The 8,597-nt window shown below is 41.7% G+C and overlaps 1 protein-coding gene across 2 annotated transcripts in view; it reads left to right on the top strand.

Annotated features, from left to right (window-relative positions):
• ASTN1 (astrotactin 1) overlaps positions 1 to 8,597 on the top strand; it is a 323,018-nt gene that overhangs the window by 72,252 nt on the left and 242,169 nt on the right. The gene's annotated exons all lie outside the window — the stretch shown is intronic.

The following is an 8,597-nucleotide window of genomic DNA, read 5'->3' as shown; positions in this document are numbered from 1 at the left end:
TTCATTTGTTTGGTCTGGTGGGTTTTTATCTTGCTCCTTCATCTGCTGTGTGTTTCTCTGTCTTCTCATTTTGCTTAACTTACTGTGTTTGGGGTCTCCTTTTCGCAGCCTGCAGGTTTGTAGTTCCCGTTGTTTATGGTGTCTGCCCCCAGTGGCTAAGTTTGTTTCAGTCGGTTGTGTAGGCTTCCTGGTGGAGGGGACTGGTGCCTGTGTTCTGGTGGATGAGGCTGGATCTTGTCTTTCTGGTGGGCAGGACCACGTCCAGTCGTGTGTTTTGGGGTGTCTGTGATCTTATTATGATTTTAGGCAGCCTCTCTTCTAATGGGTGGGGTTGTGTCCTGTCTTGCTAGTTGTTTGGCATAGGGTGTCCATCACTGTAGCTTGCTGGTCATAGAGTGGAGCTGGGTCTTAGCATTGAGATGGTGATCTCTGGGAGAGCTTTCGCTGTTTGATATTACGTGGAGCCGGGAGGTCTCTGGTGGACCAATGTCCTGCACTTGGCTCTCCCACCTCAGAGGCACAGGCCTGACACCCGGCCGGAGCACCAAGACCCTGTCAGCCACACAGCTTAGAAGAAAAGGGAGAAAAAAAGAAAGAAAGTGAGAAAAAAATACAGTTATTAAAAAATTTTTTTAAAAAAATTATTAAAAATTAAAAAAATTAAAAAGTAATTTAAATAAAAAAGAAAGAAAAAAAGAGCAACCAAACCAAAGGACAAATCCCGCAATGATAACAAGCGCTAAAAACTATACTAAAAAACAAACAAAGAAACAAATTTTAAAAAACGGACAGACAGAACCCTAGGACAAATGGTAAAAGCAAAGCTATACAGACAAAAATCACAGAACGAAGCATATGCATACACAATCGGAAAAAGAGAAAAAGGAAAAAAAAATATATAGCTATATATATATAAAGAGCAACGAAATCAATAAAGGAATCTACCAATGGTTAAAAACTCTAAATACTAAACTAAGATAAACATAAAACCAGAAAAAAATTGGATGCAGAAAGCAACCCCAAGTTTACAGTTGCTCCCAAAGTCCACCACCTCAATTCTCAATTTTGGGATGATTTGTTGTCTATTCAGATATTCTACAGATGCAGGGTACATCAAGTTGATTGTGGAGATTTAATGCGCTGCTCCTGAGGCTACATGGAGAGATTTCCCTCTCTCTTCTTTGTTCGGACAGCTCCTGGGGTTCAGCTTTGGATTCAGACCCGCCTCTGCGTGTAGGTTGCCTGAGGGCGTCTTCCCTGCCCAGAGAGGACGGGGTTAAAGGAGCAGCTGACTGGGGGGCTCTGGCTCACTCAGGCCAGGGGGAGGGAGGGGTATGGATACAGGCGAGCCTGCGGCGGCAGAGGCCGGTGTGATGTTGCACCAGCCTGAGGCACGCCGTGTGTGTGTGTGTGTGTGTGTGTGTGTGTTCTCCCGGGGAAGTTGTCCCTGGATCACGGGACCCTGGCAGTAGCGCGCTGCACAGGCTCCCGGGAGGGTAGGTGTGGATAGTGACCTGTGCTTGCACACAGGCTTCTTGGTGTCGGCAGCAGCAGCCGCCTTAGCGTTTCATGCCTGTCTCTGGGGTCTGCGCTGATGGCCGCAGCTTGTGTCCACCTCGAGCTCATTTAGGCGGTGCTCTGAATCCCCTCTCCTTGCACACCCCAAAACAATGGTCTCTTGCCTCTTAGGCAGGTCCAGAGTTTTTCCCGCACTCCCTCCCGGCTAGCAGTGGTGCACTAGCCCCTTCAGGCTGTGTTCACGCAGCCAACCTCAGTCCTCTCCCTGGGGTCTGACCTCTGAAGCCCAAGCCTCAGCTCCCAGCCCCCGCCCACCCCGGCGGGGGAGCAGACAAGCCTCTCGGGCTGGTGAGTGGTGGTCGGCACCGATCCTCAGTGCGGGAAGCTCTCCGCTTTTCCCTCGGCACCCCTGTTGCTGCGCTCTCCTCTGGGGCTCTGAAGCTCCCCCCCACCCCAGTCTCCGCCAGTGAAGGGGCTTCCTAGTGTGTGGAAGCTTTTCCTCCTTCACAGCTCCCTCCCAGAGGTGCAGATCCTGTCCCTATTCTTTTGTCTCTTTTTTCTTTTGCCCTACCCAGGCACTTGGGGAGTTTCTTGCCTTTTGAGAAGTCTGAGGTCTTTTGCCAGCGTTCAGTAGGTGTTCTGTAGGAGTTGTTCCACATGTAGATGTATTTCTGATGTATTTGTGGGGAGGAAGGTGATCTCTACGTTTTACTCCTCTGCCATCTTGAAGGTCTCCCCGAGAGGGATTGTTAACAGTGTCAAAATACTCACTGGATATTTTCCCTTTATGTTTACGGCATAATAAGCGTCTATCTATAAAGGAATATGGGGAAAGTGATTTGAGACTGTAAAACATAGTGATCATGATTCTTTAGTGATTCTGGGGAGCTAAGGCAAAGGAAATCCATGCTTGCAATGGTATATCAAGGCTCTCAGTTTGTGGCACAGTTCTTTTAGGGAATGAAAAGGAACTAAACCCTCTTATGGAACCATTTAGCCCTTGAATCAGGAAGGTATTTCAGGTGAGTTCTGTGAGACTCAAAAGGTAATTATTACCAAGTATCCAGTGTAACATCAAGTATTGGCTAAGTCCCATACAAGCATATTATTTAATCCTCTCTCACTCCTTCAAGCTAGCTAAATATTGTCACATAATTCCCCATCAGTGAGGAAATGATGGGCCTGGAATTCCTAAGTGACTCCCTGATCAAGGGCAAACAGCAAGTTGGAGAGGGAACCATCACTTGTCTCCATAGCCAGTGGGCCTCCATTCTGCCTATTAACTCTGTGAGCCAGGCTAAGTAGTCGAAGAGCAATGCCCATTTGGGAAACAAGAAACTCATTTCAAAATGACACCTGACAAAAGGTAGTGGTGATCAAGAAGGGATAAAGATAAGGCCCAGGGGAGTGCTATTTCACAGTTGGAAAGCTGGGGAAGACGTGGGCATTGCCTCCTCTAAATCTTTTCATCGTACAGATGAAGAGGGAAGGGCCTAGACCTCAAGGTCATGTGCAGTTAGCGTCAGCATGGAGACAAGAGCCCCTTCCTGGACTAACATTCATTCCACTCTCTCTCCCCATAAAGTGCAGTTGCTTTTGCTGGGAATGAGAGGCTGTCAGTATAAGCATCTGTGGCACCCGTTTAGTAGGAAATAGTTAAACTGGGGAAAATCATACTTTTTAATTATTGAAATCCTTTATTGATGCTGAGAAATTGTTTGGTGAACATACATGGAGAATATTCATAGATATTATATATTACTAAAGCTCCCTCTTATTGACTTCTGCATCACAACATAAACACGCAGAGGCCAATAAAACATGACTTTGTCTTAATAGCATTATGAATAAATTATTAAGAACATTTTTTCTTTTGCAATAATTTTACTAGTTTGTTTTTTTTTTTCAATAAAGTCAAACCTTCTATAGGACTGCAATTAAAAGTAAAAGACAATGCAGCAGTTTTTAGCCATAATCCTCAGGAGATTAATAAAGAACTGTCAAAACTCAGACTAAAGAATATCCTCTGTTTGCTGAGGGCCTCCTTGAGAATGGCTTTCAAGGGGGCCATAACCTCTGTGATTGCTTACACATCTCACCAACTGTGGCTGAAGTCTGTGCTGGAGAACTTGCCCAGAATGGCTGCTGCACCATGCTTGTTGGATGCCAGTGGATGTTGCCAAGGTGAAGGAGTGGGTCTTCTTTTTTCTGCATTATTCTCATCTAGCACAAGCCTGGCCCATAGCAGGGCCTCTTCAAATGCTTATTGGATCAGTTACTGTACTATAGGCCATACCCTTTAACTACAAAGCCAGGTACCATGGTTTGGATTTCCTACTGAGTCGGCCTGGGGATCTGCTCAGAGCTAGTATACACAGTGAATAACTGTGATGAGAGATGGAGGACCCAGTTTAATGAGCAAGGGCTCCTGTCTCAGCCAGACCTATATTTTAGTGATGGCGGCACTGTCTTAATGCAAGTTACTTTGTCACTTTGACCCTCATTTCTTGAAAAATGATAATACCCACTTTTCAGGGGCCGGTGAGAGGACTGTGATAAACATGTAAAATGACCTAACTCAGAGCCTGGGAGCTTGTTCTTAGTATTCACCTATGCTTGCCACCAGGTGGAAGCCCTAGAGGAGAGTCACCTGATCAGGAGCCAGCTATTAAGTCTGATTTATCTATTGCTTTACTACTTTTGCATACCCATTGAGTACCTGCTGCTCCGTCTCTGTAGCTCAGTGTATCCTTTTCTCTGTTGTCATGTTAGATCAGTTTTAATTGAGTCTCTGTGGCTGCTGTCTCTGGTGTGGGTTCAGTCAACTCTCCCAGTGCCCAGTCCGGCCAACCCTGCCAGAAAGCATGCAGAGGACAAATGTCCATCCTGTGATTTTGTATGCAAGGGCAGGGCTACTGTAGGTCACTTTTAGCCTGGCAAATTTCACTCCAATTTTTTTTCTGATTTCTTCATTTAGTCCCCAGATATATCTCCACATCATCCATTTGCTTTTGTGTCTCATTATGAGCTAGGGGGTCACTCTCAAACCTTCTCTGTTGGGAGGTGAGAACATGTGTGATCTGTGCAAGACCGACACCAATCTGCATTGTTCAAGGCTCCCTGTATTGGTGGTCACTTAGCACTTAAACAGTGCTTCTCTCTGCAGATATAAGCTGGTTCTTTTTAACACCTTTGAGGACAGGTAGGAGTTCTTATCATCCTTTTGCAGTGTGGAGAAGCTGAGGTAGGGAGAGTCAGATGTTTATTCTGGGTCATAGCATCAGCCGTGATGGTCAGGGAATAGCTTGCAGGGGACGCCTGCTCCTAGTTGGAGTTCTGATACCTCAAAGCAATACAGCCGGTTTACGGTTTCTCTGAAGTCTTTTGGGGTGGCACCATTGGTTTCTTCCTCTTTGGATGTTGGCCAGTTCTATAGTGCTAGGAGTGATTTTTTTCTTGAGTCGAAAGGAAGTTAGACACATTGAACGTGGATACCTAAAGTTTTGAGGCCTGCCTTTTGGAAGGTACCCACACATTGGATACCATAATTTCTGAAAGAATATTGGGCTTGATTGAGAAAGTGTTTTGACCCAGTGATGACAATTATTAAAAACTTATACCTTCACTACCCCTGCTATTTAAGACTGTTTTTCAGGCAAAGGGGTGGTTGTGTTTTTTCTTGCACTTGGAATACTCCCTGGTATTAGGATAGACTTAAAGGAGAGTTGAAAAGAACCCTTTGGTTCTTTTCTCTAGGGAATGCAGACATTTTGTCAAAGGGCTATTGACCTCTATAGAAACTGTGCTTTATGAAAACAGCCTGAGGAGTCAGTGGTCCCAAATTTGAATCTCTCTTTCCTTATTTAGTAGCAGCATAACTTGCATAGGCTTCATCCTCTCTCAGAGTCTGTTTCCTTCTCTGTAAAATGAGGCCAATAGTACCTGCCTTTGAAAGCTATTGTGACGATTATATAAATGCCTAACACTGTATTGGCTCATAATAAGTACTTAAAAGTTTATTCCTTCCTCCATTTATTAAATCTCGAGGACAGACTTCTGTGTTCCCTCAACAGACCTTACAGACGGAGCACAGAGGACAAATGCCCAATTAGTCCATGTCCCCAAATCATGCATGTTCCCTGAATTTATCTGATTTCTACTTAGTGGGACACATCTCACATAACACAGACTGCCAGCGATCAACTTGAAATGACAGACGTGAACACATTACCCTAATAGGTCCATTTTTAGTAAATGAAAACTGAGACCCATTCATGCCTTGGGGCAAAAAGAAGTGAGTGCTTTTGTTCCTGCATAAGAATGTGACATTTATACATTTGTGTTCCTCATTTGCAGGCTGATGACCAATTTCATAAGCAATGATGAGGGAAAAACAGGGCAAGGGAGGGAAGGCTCCCTGTGGGTGCAGTCATTCTTTATCTTACTGATGGCACATCGCTTTTACTAATGTGTCACTCTCGCCCTATCATGTTTTTATAGGAAAATGTTTAGGGTTTCAGATTTTTTAAATGACATATACATAAACTCATATTAACTTACAAATCATAAGCGTATAAGTCAATGCATTTAAACAAAGATAGCAACCCTGTATAACCAGGACCCTGATCACGAAAGAAAACAGAGTTAGCACCCTCCCCCAAATCCTCCTTGTGCCCCTTCCAGTAACCACCCGCCCCCACAAGGGGAAGCATTAACTGGATTTGTAACACCATAGATTAATATAATCACTTTTAAATTTTATATAACTGAATCATACAGTGCAAACTTTTCCCGTAGGTGGCTTCTTTTACTCTACAATATGTTTTTGTAAAAATTTGTTCGTGTTACTGAGAGTAGCTGTAGTTTACCCACTATCACTGCAAAGTGGTATTCCATTGTGTGATTATAATACAATGTGTTTATCCATCCTATTTTTGATGGCCATGTGAGTAGCTTCCAGTTTGGGGCTATTTTGAATAGGGCTGCTATGAACATTCTTGTGCATGTCTTTTGACTCATATATAAATGCATTTTAGTCAGGTATATACCGATGAGTGGAATTTCCGGTGTATAGTGGGTGCAAGTGCCTAGCTTTCATAGCTGCTGTCAAATAGTTCTCCAAAGCAGGGTTTTTGGTTTTTAAAAGACAAAGTCATATTAGTGGTAACAAAACCAACCTTGCATCAGTAATCATCTTATACTTAGAAATGGAATCATCTTGCTAAAGCTGTAGTTTATGTGCTACTCACAAATGGAATTTCAATACCCAGTTCTATCACAGAGTTAGTTGTCCTTACCTAGGAGTAATAATGGTTTTCTCTCATCCTGGACTCCTGAAGGCAAAACATTTTCCATGCAGGTACCAACCTTTCTCTGGATGTGAAAGCTTCAGCTTGTTCATTTTTATGGTACAATAAAAGCCCACTTTAAAAAATTGGCCAGCAGGGGATTAGGGTATCAGTAGAAAAATTCTATGTGTATATGCAGTTGCTAAGTTATCTTTATCCTGCTTGTTCTGTTCTGGAAGTGTATTACTAGGAGCTGTCACTTGTCTTAAATGTTTTAATGAATGATACTTAGTTGCCTAAGGCTTTTTTTTAGCAAAGTACATAGATTTTTTTTTTAAATGCAGAGGGAGATGGAAAATAATAGATGTTCTGCCTTAACAAAAGCATCACCAAATGCCAGCTAACTGACCTCATTTCCCTGTTTCCAGCACAGTGAAATTTCATTATCATCATCATCTTTATTAACTAATTTTTATTATCAGTCTGTAAAACACTAAGGGGTTTATAGTAGAGTGAAGTGAAATGGAACATGTGTTGAAATTGGAATTAGGTACCTGGGAACAAGTCTGTCTGCCATTTACTAGTTTTGCATCTTTGCGACAATCACTTAACTTCTTCTACCTCAGCTTCCACAATTTTAAAAAGGAAGGGTTAGATTCCAAGACATGTAAGAATCTTTCCAGCTTTAGAAATCCTGTGATTCGAATTTTAATCAATTTGGGTATGTTGATCGAAATGCATACAACCAAATTTTTTCTTGTAATTAAATATATTATTATCATTATTTTTACTTTCATAGCTTAAGAAGATAGATGCCCATGCTTTTCTGAGTTCAGTGACTTTCACATGGACTTTTCTTAAATAAATAAGATGAGAATGCTTGTCCTAAGTGAATTAAGGACAACAGTAAGAATCCTCCTACTTCCCAGTGATTGTTTCCTTGAAATTGCTCTTTATTTATTTAGTAAAGAGGGAAGTGGAACAGAGGAGGGGGAAATCCACTGGCAATAATATTGACAAAACATTGAATTGTCCCAACCTCAAATATCTTCTTAGTTTTTATTTTTAATATTAGTATTTATTTATTTAGAAAAATATACATTAAGCACCAGCTATTTGTCAGGGACTTAAGATCTAGAAATAGGTTAAAAGAAACTCACACAGTCAATGAAAGCCTGCACAGTCAATGAAAGTCTCTTGTGTCTAAAAATACAACAGATCTGATATTTTACATGATTTTCCCTTTTAAAATAACAAAATAATGGAATATACTATATGTTCATTGTGGAAAATTTCAGACCTGATTTTTTTTTTTGAACAGCCTGTACACATCATAAAATCTAAGCTAGGACTTTAAAGTAAGATTATATGTTGATTTATTCTTTTCTACCTGCCTGTTTTGCCCTGGAATATAATTATATTGAAAGGCTGGTAAGAATGATGTTTTTGGAGAAAAAGAGTACATAAAAATCAGCTTTGGAGTTTTTTAACCTAATACTTTGTGTTTAATTTTTAATTATGGAGGCATAAGAGATTATATCCAGTGTGTTGAGAATTGATATTGCTTAATGGAAACGTTTCCTTCCCTACTATTATATGTATTATTCATAGAAAAAAGTGGTCTTTTATGAAAGGGCAGCTGGTCCTTTAAGAGAGGAACTTCCTCAGAGTAGCTGCTAACAGTGGTTTTGATTTGCTGCCCAACATTCACTTACAGGCTCATTTAACATTAATAGAAGGTGATCTCGGTTCACTTCATGACCTCTTGGAACCTAAATCACAGACAGGGTC

The sequence above is a fragment of the Physeter macrocephalus genome, chromosome 4 (genome assembly GCF_002837175.3).
Source record: "Physeter macrocephalus isolate SW-GA chromosome 4, ASM283717v5, whole genome shotgun sequence".
Lineage (NCBI taxonomy): Eukaryota > Metazoa > Chordata > Mammalia > Artiodactyla > Physeteridae > Physeter > Physeter macrocephalus.
The sequence above is the reverse complement of the archived record's forward strand: the minus strand, read 5'-3'. Positions and strand labels throughout refer to the sequence as shown.